Source organism: Lolium perenne, chromosome 6, assembly GCF_019359855.2.
Source record: "Lolium perenne isolate Kyuss_39 chromosome 6, Kyuss_2.0, whole genome shotgun sequence".
Classification (NCBI taxonomy): domain Eukaryota; kingdom Viridiplantae; phylum Streptophyta; class Magnoliopsida; order Poales; family Poaceae; genus Lolium; species Lolium perenne.
This window is the reverse complement of record NC_067249.2, coordinates 132,365,233-132,378,979: the sequence shown is the minus strand read 5'-3', so window position 1 is coordinate 132,378,979 and position 13,747 is coordinate 132,365,233. Positions and strand designations below refer to the sequence as shown.

Below are 13,747 nucleotides of genomic sequence, written 5' to 3'. Positions count from 1 at the left end.
ATTTCCACCCACCCCGCACGTCTCTCACCCACCCTTGCACATTTCTCTCTCTTCTCCCCCCACACACGCACGGCCGCACCGATCCCCACCACTGGTCGTCCCTCCCCGCCGGCCGTCGGTGTCCCCCTTCATGGCGCGCTTACCACCTTCGTCCCTACACGCCACTCCCACCGGCAGGTCCCTCTCCCGGCCTTTCCCACGCCCCCACATCATCCCACCACTACCACCACACCATGATTCCCAACCTCCATGGCTCCACCAAGCTCCCGCGCCAGGTCGTCGACCACCGCATGCCCAGCCGGATCCCCGTACCCCAACCCAGCTCCCCACGGCCGCCTCACCTAATTCCCCCACCGAACCGCGAGATAGAGGCGAGTCCGCGGGTGGTGATGGACTTCTGCACGGGTGCCAGGAGTCCTCGTGAAGATCCGGCGGCGACCGCCGGACGAGCCGCTTGCTCTGTGCAGTGGAGAGGCCGGGGTCCTTAACACCCTCCTTGTTTATGGAGGGCGGCCGGGGGCGCTCGCCCATGTCTTTTGCTGTTGGCCTCTACTCGTAAAAAAATTGCAGAAGCCAGATCCGATCTTACTTCTTTTCCCCTGAGTCTCTTGATTTTTTTAAATCATGATTTACCAAGTTCTAGGATCCACAAGGATTTCTTTTGTACGAGTCCATCCAGATACGTTTTTTAGGTTCTTGATTTTCTTTGTTGGATTGAAGATTCATCCCACCGCGCACGGTGGTTCTTCCTGGCCGTGCGCAATTCCTCCAGCTGCCGGCCTGGCGTACTTCTTCCCGTCGTTCGGCCGCCCTCGCTCCTCTATCGCTGCCGCCTGGATTTCTTTTGATTTCATTTTTTGTTCAACTCGATCCAGTCTGGCTCCCCTATCCCCTGTCCCGGCAGTCTTCCCCTGCACTGCGTCGATCCGGCAGAGCCCGTGGGTCCGGCCGCAGCCTTCCCCTCCTCCGGCCGGAGTCGAAGAAGATCGGGGAGCTCCCCGCACTCCCCTGCATCTCGCAGAGCTGGAGGCAGGCTAGCACGCCCAAAATACCGCGCCACGGCCACCGTGGACGGTTGCCTCTCCCCGCGCCATGGCCACCAGTGATCCATCCTGCAGCTCGGACGGAAGGTGCGAGCGGAGCTTCTTCCACAGTCCTTCCACCTTTTTTCAAGATTTTTTTTTCACTTCGTGATCTTCTTTTCCTTTTTGATTTGCTTCTGCATGAATTTTCTTTGATGCACAGAGGTACATGTACATCAAATTGTGTTTTTCACGAGTCAAAGATTTGATTTTCATTTTTGTGGAATCTGTACAGGATGGTGGTCGACGGTCGTGAGGCAGGAGCCGGGCTGGCGGTAGTCGACCTTGTGCTCCATCCGGAGAGGCGGCGCACGACTCCAGCAGGAGGCCATGCTCGTCGCCGGCCGCTCCCGTGTCCACCTCGCCGACGAGGACAACTCCAGCACTCCCGAAGCTCCTCTGCCGCCACCCAGGCCGTGCTCTATCGTTCTCTTACGCCGTCGACAGAGACGCGCGGCCTAGCTCTGCTCTCTCTCTGTCTATCCCCGCATGGACAGTGGCAATCAGCTTCGTAATCATTTGAGATCTGAATTTGTTTCACCTTTTTTTTCCAGAATGAATCAGATCCATTTTGTGCACGGTGTGTTCCTGATCCCGATCTATTTTGTTAATCTGTGGGATTTTCTGGTGTAAATGAGTTCCCAACTCAGAGGAAGTGGTTGCCTTTCCGTTTGAATCTCTAGCATTGACAGATCTGTTTGACGTGCTATTTTGGAAAAACAAACTCTAATTGGTGTCTAATGTTTCATCAGATTTATTTCCAGGTTTAGTTGGAGATTTAATTCCATATTTGTCATTAAACATTTTTTTGGTGGATGTGAGATCAAGGCGACACTAGTCTTTTTTCTACATGGACACTAGAAAGCCTCAACTACACGGCTAAATTTACTCTCTTAATTTTCGTGTCTTTGCCTTTGGGGAAACATTTTCTCTCCCTAATTACGAGCGCTTTTTTCTCTCCCTAATTAAAGAGGAGTCGGGCCATTTTTATTATTCTAAAAAATTCTCTGCCCTCAAATATTTGAACAACTTTTTTTTAGATCAACATCTGGACAACCTGAAAAGCGTCAACGAAGTTTTTTTTTTTAAATCCTCATCCAAGCGGGAGGAAGGAGCGGTGAAAGTATTAAGGAATTGGCTCGTTCAAAAAATTAAACCATGTCGCATACCCTGAAAATAGTGGAAACTTCAAAGGGTTCGGCCTCATCCTACCATGCATTAAAAAACACTGGCAAGAACCTCTCTGCCGCATATGAAAGTTCACATTTTTTCGTTAAAAAAGGTACCGTTGCGGTTGCTCTTTCTTTTGAATGAAAAATGACGCACCCAGGGGTTCTAGAATAGCTATTCTCGAACCCCTGCTCCTTACCGAACCACCTGCTACAACCAAACCCACCGACCCGCACACCCCGCGAATCCCCTCCTTGTGAACTCCCCCACGTTCATCCCTATCGGCAGGAACCTGGCCGCCCATCCCAACTCCCGCATAATAACCTTCTTCCCCTGCGGCGGCGCCGAATCCCCTCCCGACCTTCTTCCCGGCGGCGGCGCCGAATCCCGCCTGACCTTCTTCCCGGCGGTAGGCTGCACACCCCAATTCCCGCCAGACCTTCTTCCCGGCGGCAGCCGCATTGCCGCTCGCCCTTCCCTGGCGGAAGCACGCATCGTCGGTCCGCCTTCTTCCCCGGCAGCAGCGTCGTGTTGCTGATCTCCTTCTTCCCCGCGGAGGCCCGCATCACCGCCGCGCCATCTTCCCGGCGGAAGCCCAGATCGCCCCCCACCTCCTTCCTCTGCAGCAGCCCAGCCTTCGTCCCCTCCGGCAAACACCGCATCTCGCGCCACCACTTCTTCCCAGGGCGGCACCAGCGCATCACCACGCTGCCCAGGCTTCTCCCTTCCCGGGGTCACATCTCCCTTGCAGCCCGACATGACACCTGCGGGGAAGAGGGCCGCGCGCCGCGCGCCCATATCATCTCGCGACCCCGACCAGGACGCATCTCCAACAGGACGTACTCCACCTAACCGCCGCCCGACGGTCCACCGCGCGTGTCGCCGGAGTCCACCGCCGCACCTGGCAGAGTGCTCCATCGCGGGTCGTGGGAATCCGTCGTTGCCCAAGAACTACCGGTGCACTGCCCAATTCCTCCAGGTCGACTACCCAAATTTCTGCAGGTGGCTTCCCAGCCGCAGTGGTTGCCCTGCTGCAGCCTCACGGTACGCATCCGTATGTGCTGTTGCTTTGTGCCTGATAAAAAATTTAGAAGTTCAGTTTGGTACAGTGATGTAGGCCTACGTTAGTATACTTCTTTGTGGAAAATAAGTTCGTTATGCCCATCACATAGCTGGAAGGTATCTTTCATGTCCATATTTTCTTAGAGACCCGCTAGATCTTGATTTGTTGTAAAAGCAGTATTGTTTCTCCCTATCATTGTTAATCTCGATTTCTTTTTCTATTTAGTTCACAAGTATTACCAGATATTGAGTGGTATGATGTATTGATAAACCACGCACAGCAGTGCTGCCGGTAATTCCCAACGAAAAAATAATAATTCTTCCACGCAGGACTGCTTTGTTATCCCCTTGGCGCTCCCAGTTCGTCGCCCCCACCGCTTATGGTAGGCACCCGCGCAGCCCACGCGCTCACGATCACGAGTTTTGCCTGTAATTTTTAACTGAACGGCAAAAATATTTTCAGGTTGGACTGCTCAATGCTCTGTTATCCCTCTCAGGCTTCAGTCTGCACCACCGCGGCCACCGAGCAGCGATGTTCCCGGCTGGGCGGCCATGCCCCCAAGCAGTAATATCCCATGTAGAGTTGATAGATGCTGAAACATCAGGTTAACACCACGGATATGTCTGTTGTAACCTTTGAAGGCTTGGGGATATGCGTGAGCAAGGATGGCACCACACCTGTATGTCAGATCGATATGTTCTTTTGTAACTGTAAGTAGTATGCCTCTTTCTTTCTTTCTAAATTTAATCAACCTACTGCGAGACGTTTACTATGTGTCCAACCATAGTACTGCACACAAGCATTCAGAATTACAAGACGAAATTGTATGGATTTTTTTTTGTATGCTAGAGTAGCTTAAGAGTTTGACAATATCCTGGTTTGGCTTCATTGTTGCTTGTGATTATATTAGTTTAATTATGGTTATGCATTTTCAGCAAAGCTGACTGTTTTCATTTGGATTACAGATAAAAAGCCTGACCTTGGCCATCCAATGGAGTCTAAGTGCCCTGATCTGGATGCACCTGGTGTGTGCACTTTTTTGTCCTTTGCTATGCACAAAAGCTCATGGCCGGGAGAGCTGCAGTATACGGGCGGGCAGTCGAGTCCTCAGCTAAAGACAGTGCCGCGATGTGAAGCAGGTCAGTAAAGTCTCCTATGGAACAAATTAAAGGATCACAGTGAGTTGGTGTAAAAGTGTAGTTTACTTCTCTGTGTTTTTTGTCAGAACATGCAGCCAACATAATCACAGAATAGGAAGTTAGCATGCTCATTAGAGGCAGTGCACTTAATACATATATACTTAAATTTGCTACCACCACAGATGACCCTTGCCATCAACAGCTGAGCACGTTTTATCTTTTTAGCATGTATCTGGGTGTAGTTCAGTTTACTTCTTGGCATTGTTCATATCTTGAGTGCTTGAAGTTCAGTTTGGAGGCTCTTGCCACGACAGAAGTTTGTTTTGTTTGTTAAATACTACCTTAGTTAACACAAAATTCACCCCTCCTGCACATAGAACTCATTTACGGGGAAGTTCTATAAGTCCATGATTAAAGATAGATATGGTGTTTAATAAGTTCATTTCTCCTAATCTGTGAAGCTCACTTCTCCTAATCTGTGAAGCTCACTTCTCTTAATTTGCGAAGATCATATCTACTGCTATTTTCATTTCATATATTCCTGCTAGATAGCATATTTGCGAAGTTTGTGGCTGCGGAATGGATGATTCTTGTATATACAATAGTTTTATCCTATGGTGATGCAATAATTTTTTATAATGTAAGAACAAAGGTTGTCTTCAGCGGGAACAACCTGCATATAAATTCACTTCTTATCACAAGTTAACAATGTGTGTGCAGGGAAATTCATTTTTTAGATGCAAGTGATAGGCTGCTAGTTTAGATATTCCTGCTAGGTGAATTAGTCTTTCCAAATTTGACTTTATTTGTTAACTGAATTTTGAAGCTCACAAATGAAGAAATGTGAAGTTCCGATATAGAAACAAAGCTGCAGCCGTTGCTCCTGGTACTTGGTCTCGCCAACGACCTCACAACCAGACCAGCGGTAGTTCCCTCTATTCATAACTGAAGTTTATTTATAAATTTATGGGCATGTTTTATGCTTTCTGCTGTTATTGCTGTATGGCTGATGGGAAAAGAACAGAAGCTCACTTTATCTATTTGACGAGTTCACTTTTATATTTCCAGGGGTTCGGGAGCACCAGGCTATTCTGTGTTTGTTGTCCGGCCGGTAGTTTCGTGAGACGTTCAGATATAGGAACCCAATCTCCAAAAGGTAATTAAGACCCAGGTCCGTCTATCATCTCGATAATAACCTACTTAAATGTGAGCAGTTCAATTAGGCCAAATAGGGAGTTCTCATTCCTGTTAAAAATATATAGAAGAAAAATGCCCTCAGCACACTTGTTAGTTTATTTGGTGGTGGAGAAGTTTAGATATTCTTCGGAGGAAGTTTAATCTATGTTTTTGAAAAGTACAATATGCTTTTATTTAATTTTGGTTTGATTTGTGTTCTTTTAGCTTGCAATTATTTAATCTAGGTTTCGTCGGGACGGGTGCGGGATGGGTGAAGTTCACTTCTTCTAATCATTATAGTTCAGTTCTCCTTAATTAGTACCAACTGTGACCCAGTAGCCATGGCGCAGTTTACTGTAGGCCATGTTGCAGTTTGCTCTTTGTACATTGGAAATTCGCCTTATATAAATAATAAGTCCGTTCATACTGCTGGTTACAAAATATGATTGCTGTGAACAATATCTTATATTTGAAAAAGTACTATAACTTGCGATATAGAAGGAAAAAAAGAAGTTCATATTGTTCACATGTCAAGTTTACATTTTATATTCCAGGAGCTCTTTTTGTGCTAGTCTATTGAACTGCTGATTGTCCGGTGCTGAACTGCAGATGGATTTCATTTGAAGACTCCTCATTCTAATCTGTGAAGCTCACTTCTCCTAATCTGTGAAGCTCACTTCTCTTAATTTGCGAAGATCACATCTACTACTGATGGAAGAGTTAATTTATTTTTCTGAATCACGGAACCGAGTGCGCCATGTCCTGCAGTGAATTCCCCTCGAGCTCCTCTAGACTTACCCATCTAGCCAAGCGACTCCGTGCATGCACAGGTGAGCGGCTGATGTTGAACCACTACTCAAGATGCATCTGAACTACGCGTGCGTGGCCTCCTAGTGTTCGGCTATCTAGCACGGTAAGTTCAGAGATTTAGTAGGTGAGTTTCAGAGAGAAAAACATCTGAACTGATGCTCTGTGTTATTCTTTTCATACAGATTGTCTTTTAGCTTTGTATTTTAGCAAAGTTTTGATGATGGCAGCTCACGAAAAAATATAGAAGTTCACCTAGTTCACACACGAAGTTTACTAATTTGTGTTTGGAAGTTCATTCGTCCACTGGTTTCAGTTAAAGCACATAAAACAGAATACTGTAAAGTTTGCTTCTATTTAAAATGCAAGTTCGCATGGCCAACTCAGTGAGTTCATCTTGTTTTGTCGCGAAGTTACCTTTTTTTAATTTACAAAAAGTTTTAGTTTATTACATCGGCTATTTTTTTCTCGGGAGTTTGCTCCATCAGCTATTTTGTCGGCAAGTTCACATCGCCCACGTGTGACAGTTCACTTCTTTAAACTGACAAGTTCAATTTCCTATTTTGGGTACTTCATTTCATCTGGGTGACTATTTCATCTAAAATCGGTCAAAATCTGTAGTTCAAAATATTTTGTGAAATTATGCAAATGTCCGGGAAGCTTATGTATGCAAAAATCACCTTCACAGGCATGAGCACTCAAATTCTTCCTGTTTTACCTCAGGTGATTTCATCCGGGAAATTCACCGTGCCCCCATCGGAAGTTCACCATGCTCGGAGCTCGCGCGTTGCCCCAGCGTACGCCAGAGTCCCACCCCCTTGCAGCAAGTGCAGGTGTGTATAAATAGGAAGAACACTATTCCAATATTGTTCCAATATCAGAATCACAGGGTGTTAGACATATATTGTGTAAAACATCGATACATAGTGAAGTTTAGATGATGAACATCTGAAGTTCACTTGATGAATATCTGGCCATTCAGTAACAAAAAATTTAAGCATCACACTCGCAGTGTTTGGTTCAAAAGTTCTGTTATTTGGGACACAAATCTGACCGGCAACAACCTCACCCATAAAAATGAAAAAGGAGCAGTTCCAGATGGACGCCATCGAAGTTTACTGGTTAGTTAAATCACCTCTTGGGACGGTTCCTTTCTTCCTGTGTATGTATTTGATATAGAGACACATGTTGATCCTTCTACGGAAGAAAGGTAGTTCACATTGTTCACCACTGTGAGTTCACTTGATATTTTCTTGGAGTTCATTTTCTGACTGATGCTTTAGTTCAAAAGCGAAACAGAGAAGATACATTGCTTTGAAGTTCACCTTTGTCTCTCTGAAAAGTTCGGTTTTAAATTACTAGAATGTTCCCCTGTTTTGACTAAATAAATTATCTCTTGGTTGGAAGAATTTGATTGAAGCTGCACAAATAAATTTAGTTTACCATAAAAAGGAAGTCCACTTATTAAACAACAGTTGCTTGTTAGCTTAAAAAATAGAAGCTCAACAGAGTATAGCTTATTAGCTTCAAAATTCCCGAGGTTCAGTATTGTATTCTTCTGAAGTTCTGTTTAGTATTTCTTCTGAAATTCAGTTCAAAGTCATGTAAAATCAAAATTAGAAACTTCACATTCTCTATTACATACAATACACTTCTTCTGTATTGGTCGACAGGATGCAAAGCAGTACATTCGGGCAGTGAACTTGTATTTTTCGGGCATTACAGCTGTGTTTTTTGGAGAGTTCTTAAACTGTGATTTCAAGGAAGTTCTATTTGTACATATATGTGAGGTCCATTTTTGTGGCAAAAATAGTTTGGAAGTTCACCTCAACTCCTTTCGGAAGCTCACTTGGTTCTTGCCGAAATACATTTTTGTAAGATAAAAATGCGGATGTGGTTATGAAGTTCAATTATATTTTCCAGGAAGTTCAACCAATCAAACAAACAGGACTTTACTCATTTTCTAAAAAAATCCAGTATATTACATTGGATTTATTTGTAAACTGCATTGATCTAAAGTTCTGAACTACTGTTTCTTTTTTCTATCTATGCAAAAGAGTTCATGCTAGTCATGCCTGGACTCTTGGCGGTGCCACTCTGAACTCGAGCTCTCTGCATAGCCACCGCCGTCCATGGGACAGCCACTTTCGCAGGAGTTCACATGCACTGCCACGAAAGTTCATAGTGCAGCCCCATCTTCAGGTTTGTGAACTGTTGATTTCTGTTTCTGGAATAATGCTCTCTCTCTCTCTCTCTCTCTCTCTCTTCTTTGTGTTGTTCTCTGATTTCTATGGTTGTGCGTGCGTGGGAAATTTGTACTGCTGTTGTGTGCACTCGATTTATTCTGCTGCTCTCTGTACAAACATCAATTTATGCCTTATATAAACATTGGAAGATTAGTTGTATGTTCTCTCTGTACAAAACGTGAAACCATTTATTATGGTAATGTGTGCACTCAATTTATTATGTCAAACAAGTTGCCCACAAGGAATTTGCATCTGTTGGAAGTTAACTTTTCTTTGCTGGGGAATACACTTGGGTGCAGGTAGCTCACTTCTTACCTCCTATTTATGTTGTTATGAAATGATATTGTGAACTGCCCGTGCTATGATGCTTCCTTCATGTATTATGTGGAGAAAGATAAGTGGAAGCTTTCTCTGTATGTAATGAATTTGATGCTTCCGGTGTGGTGCACGGTAAAGTTTTATCTGTACTGGGCTCAAAAGTAGCATACTGGAAGAGATTGGTAACTGCAGTCGAGAAGAAGTTGATGTGGTTTTATGCAGTTTCATCTTCCTGATTGTTTCATGCGACAAGTAGTTCAATATTTTCTTGTCTGAAGTTTAGTTCAACGAGTTCTTTTTATCTGCTTTGAGGTTTAAACAAACGAAGAAGGTGTGGAAGTTAACCTTTATTTTCCTAAGAAGTTCAATTTGTCTATTATGCTTGTGAATTTGAGTAGATGTTGCACTCCAATGATATGATCGGTAAACATAAACTCTCAATGATATGCTAAAATCTGTATTTGGAGGTTTACTCCGTGTCCTTGAGAAGTCCATTATTGGCGTATAGGTAGTTACTAAGTTGGCCACGTGCTTTGTTTCATAACCCAAAGATGGCTCACTGATGGTTTATCTGATCTTTTTCTCAGGTTCTGCGAGCAGCCGCTTGCCCTTGCAGATGCAGCAAAGCACACAACAGATTGGAGGAACACCAGTGTACCTGTCCTGCCAGTGTTGCATTACCTGCACTTAAGAAAAAGAGGACCACCAGTTCAGAAAGCTATTATTGTGTGACGTTCAGCTCATGCTGCACTATATTTATTAATTGATTCTGTGTGTTATTTTTCTCATAAAGTTTGTCTTTTAGCATTGTATTTTAGCAAAGTTTGGATGGTTGCAGTGCATGCAAAAAATATATAGAAGTTCACCTCGCTAGTTCATTAAGCTTACTTACATTTGTTTGGAAGTTCGTTCATCTACTAATTTCAGTTGAAGCACGTACACAGAGAAGTGTAAAGTTCCATTACATTTAAAATGCAAGCCCGCTTGTCCAACTTGGGGATTTCATCTTCTTTTGTTGCAAAGCTTTTTTTGGCTGGAGCTTTTCTTTACGTTTATTAACTTTGAGGAGTTCATTCATTGAGCTTGAAAAGTACACTTGATTGGTAGCGGTGGAACATTTATGTGTGAATTCACTCCGCTCTTCACTTTAATTGTTTGAAAACTCACCTTTTCTTTTATTAACCGTATTTTCAATTCGTCTAGAAGAGGAAGTTTACTTTCATGCAACAAGAATTTGACAAAATCAGTCCATGTGGCGTTCACTTTCTTTTTGGATAGTACACCTTGTAGTGCGTGGAAGTTCACATTTGACATGCCGAAAAGTTGCTCTTTATCAAAATTAACTTTGGTCAAGACAAAATTTTACTTTGTACCGTGTGGAAGTTCACTTTGAACAAGCTCTTTTTTTGTCAAAATTAACTTTGGTTAAGACAAAAAATAACTTTTGTCATAATGGAAGTTCACATTTTACCATGTGGAATTTCACCTTTAACATGATGAAAATTTATACATTGTCTAAATTCACTTTGGTCGGGCGAAGTTTATTTTGTACCAAGCGATAGTTCACTTTAAATAAGCTGGAAATATATTTTTGTCAATCTAACTTTGTAAGCGGAGGAAGTTCACCATGAACATGTCGGAAATTTGATTTTCTCAAACTTCACTTTGTTCCGAGGAGAAAGTTCACTTTGACCATGTAGGAAGTTCATTTTGAACATGCTTGTAACTTCTATAACGCGACCGGAAGTTCACGAACAGATATCGGGAAATTCATTTCCATAATCGAGCAGCTCATGTACTCTATTTTTCTGGATGGAAATCATACACATAGAAATACTTCGTATGACCTCTTATTGAGCAAATCGACCGGAACTACGTACAATTAGCACTAATATAACTCTACTAATACTTCAACACACCGCAATGCCACATCTAATCAATCTGGATGAGCCTATTTCAAAATGTTCTTGTGTCGGCGTTATATTCGCTTGTGTGTATTTTTGAAAATAAACTTAAACCGTTTAGAATTCCAAAAAAAGTTCAACATAAAAAAAGTTGCGCCTAATCAATATCTTTTCAGCACAATATCATTTGGAACATTCCGACAAGTGGTACAAAAATAAGCTCCAAAAAACAGTACGAAAAATATAGAAAATCAGAAAGCGGAATCATGTATTTTCCAATCTGCTCCTAAATCGTAAAGAATTTGGAAAAACATCCTACATGAAAAATTTGCGCCTAGTCAACAGCTTTCCAACGCCATATCATAAGCATAAATCTGATAAACCGTTTGAAAATTAAACCCCCAAAACTGCACGAAAAAACGGAAATCCGCGTAAACGTTGTTTTGTATATTTAAAATTAGTTTTAAAAAATACAGAATTTGGGAAAACAATGAACACGAAAAAGTTCTGAAATTTCCATACGAATCCAACGGTATATTATACGCATTAATCTGATAAGCGGTTTGAAAATCAGCCTCAAAACATTGTCCGCAAAAAACATGGAATTATAGTGTTCCGTCAAGAAGTTCACGTGCAAATAAGTGGGAAGTTCAGAAAGGGAGTTATTCTCGAACCGGTTCGAGAATAGCAGATATATATATATATATATATATATATATATATATATATATATATATATATATATATATATATATATATATATATATATATATATATATATATATATATATATAGAGCCTAACTATTCTCGAACCCCCCCTTAAGAGGGTTCTAGAATAGCTATTCTCGAACCCCCGGTTCCTAAACCAACCAAACCACCGACAAGCTCCCGTTCAGCGGGAGAAAACCCACGGACTCGAACGTGCACTTCCGGTGAATCTCCACCTCCCACAGTTTCGTCCTTATCGAGAGGGAACCGCACCGCTCGGCCCCAAATCCCGCCCACCTTCTTCCCGGCGGCCGGTCCCAACTCCCGCCTAACCTTCTTTCCCGTCGGCCGGCCCCAACTCCCGCCTAACCTTCTTCCCCGGCGGCAGCCCTCATCCCACCGCCCGCCTCCTTCCCCCGGCCCAGTAGATCCCCACCTCCCGCACCCGAAAAAACCGAGGCGCCCACCGGTACTGCCCCCACCTCCGCCGGCGCCGCCTCCCGCGAACCTACCAGCCCGGCGGCGACCCTTATCCCAGCTCGCGCGTCAGCCATCTCGTTCCCCACAGCTCGCGCGACGCCGAATCCCCTCCCCTGCAGCTCTTGATCCACCCATCACATCCCCTGCAGCTCGGGCGCCACCACTCCGATCCCCTGGCACGCGGCCCTCCCCTTCCTTCCAGCTCAGGCGGAGCCCTTCTCCTGCAGACCACGCGCCAGCAGAGTCCGCCGCCCTTCCCTGGAGACCTTGCGCCGACGACGACCAGGAGATCGTCCGCCCTGTCCCCTGCATACCACGCGTCGGAATCGGCGCCGCCCTTGTGCTCCCGGCCGCTGCCGGCTAGGAGTCCCCCCACAGGCGCCACTCCGCCCTGGAGTTCGTCGTCCCTGCCTCGACACGCGCCACGATCGGTCTCCGTAGAACATGCTGCGTAGCCACCGGCTCCCACGTTCCCCCGATGTGAACTGCCTCGATGGGCTCTGGTGCCCCTGCGACGGTCAAGGTCTTCTACTCCTGCTACGATGCCGGCTTGCTCTGCTACAATGGCGTTCTCCAGGTCCTTTGAGGCTCTCATCCAGGTTCGGTTCATTGCTTTTCTGATTTTAGTTTTTATTATGGAAGCGTAGTTCGGTCGCCGGTGCGGTTTAGTTCACCTCGGAAATCCTTTGGGCCAGAGTCATCGCCCAGCTCCTCGGACTTTCACGACCTTCTGCTGCAGGATGCCGTGCTCCGTGCTAGAGGTCCACTTGTCTTGAAGGTTGATGATTTCTGCTCTGAAATTCAGTTCCGTTTTTGGCGGTGCTATGGTATGAACTCGTGTGAGCACATAACTGAACTATTACTAGTCTTGGAATTGTTCTAGTACTATATCTTTATCAATTTGATACGTTATGAGATCTGAAATGGATTTAAAACTGATTAGTTATGAGACACAATGCTAGTTTGCTCGTAGATTGAACTGCCATCTGACTTTTATTTGTGCTTTGCTCGGATCTATTAAAACGAGAGAACTGGAAGTTATTTCTTTCGGCTGGTAAAAACACTGAAGTTAACATTATTTTAAGTGACAAGTTCACTATATATTTCCTAGTACGGGGCTACATCGCACAGTCGGGCGGTCCGCTAGCAGAGCCGGCGAAGTTCACCACTGCCACTACGGGGAGCCCATCAACGGAGCGCATTACTCCCTCTAACACCAGGTTCGTGCATTACTCAAGCGAACTTATACTCCCGCTGATATGAACTACTGCTTGCCATTCTGCTGCGTACTAGTGATATCTGGCTAAAAACGATCAATCAAAAGAATTTATCGATGAGTGCACTTTTAGTTTTCCTAGCGGTGAGATGGTCCCAAAAATAGAGGTGCATATTCTCGAGTTTTAGTTTTGGTCCTTAAGTGCACCTTGTCCGTTGCTTGAAGTTCATTTTTCTTTCTCGATAAGAAGTTCAGTACACCTATTAATTTTTAAGATATACTAATTTCACTCGATGTTAACTCATCCTTTACCTTAGCTACCTGCTAGGATTGGTGTTCGACTACTTTTTAGATTGTAAATTTTTTAGATAGAGCAGTTGCAAAGTTCACTTTTATTTGTTAGGAAAAAAAAGAAGAGCATAGAGCAGTTGCATAGT

At 44.3% G+C, this 13,747-nt stretch overlaps 1 long non-coding RNA gene across 1 annotated transcript; it reads left to right on the top strand.

Moving 5' to 3' along the window:
* Window positions 1–1,758, top strand: LOC127334510 (uncharacterized). Its single transcript, XR_007872201.1, has 2 exons — window positions 1–1,130; window positions 1,318–1,758. It is a non-coding gene; the product is annotated as an uncharacterized lncRNA (long non-coding RNA).
* Window positions 1,759–13,747: the final 11,989 nt, after the last annotated feature.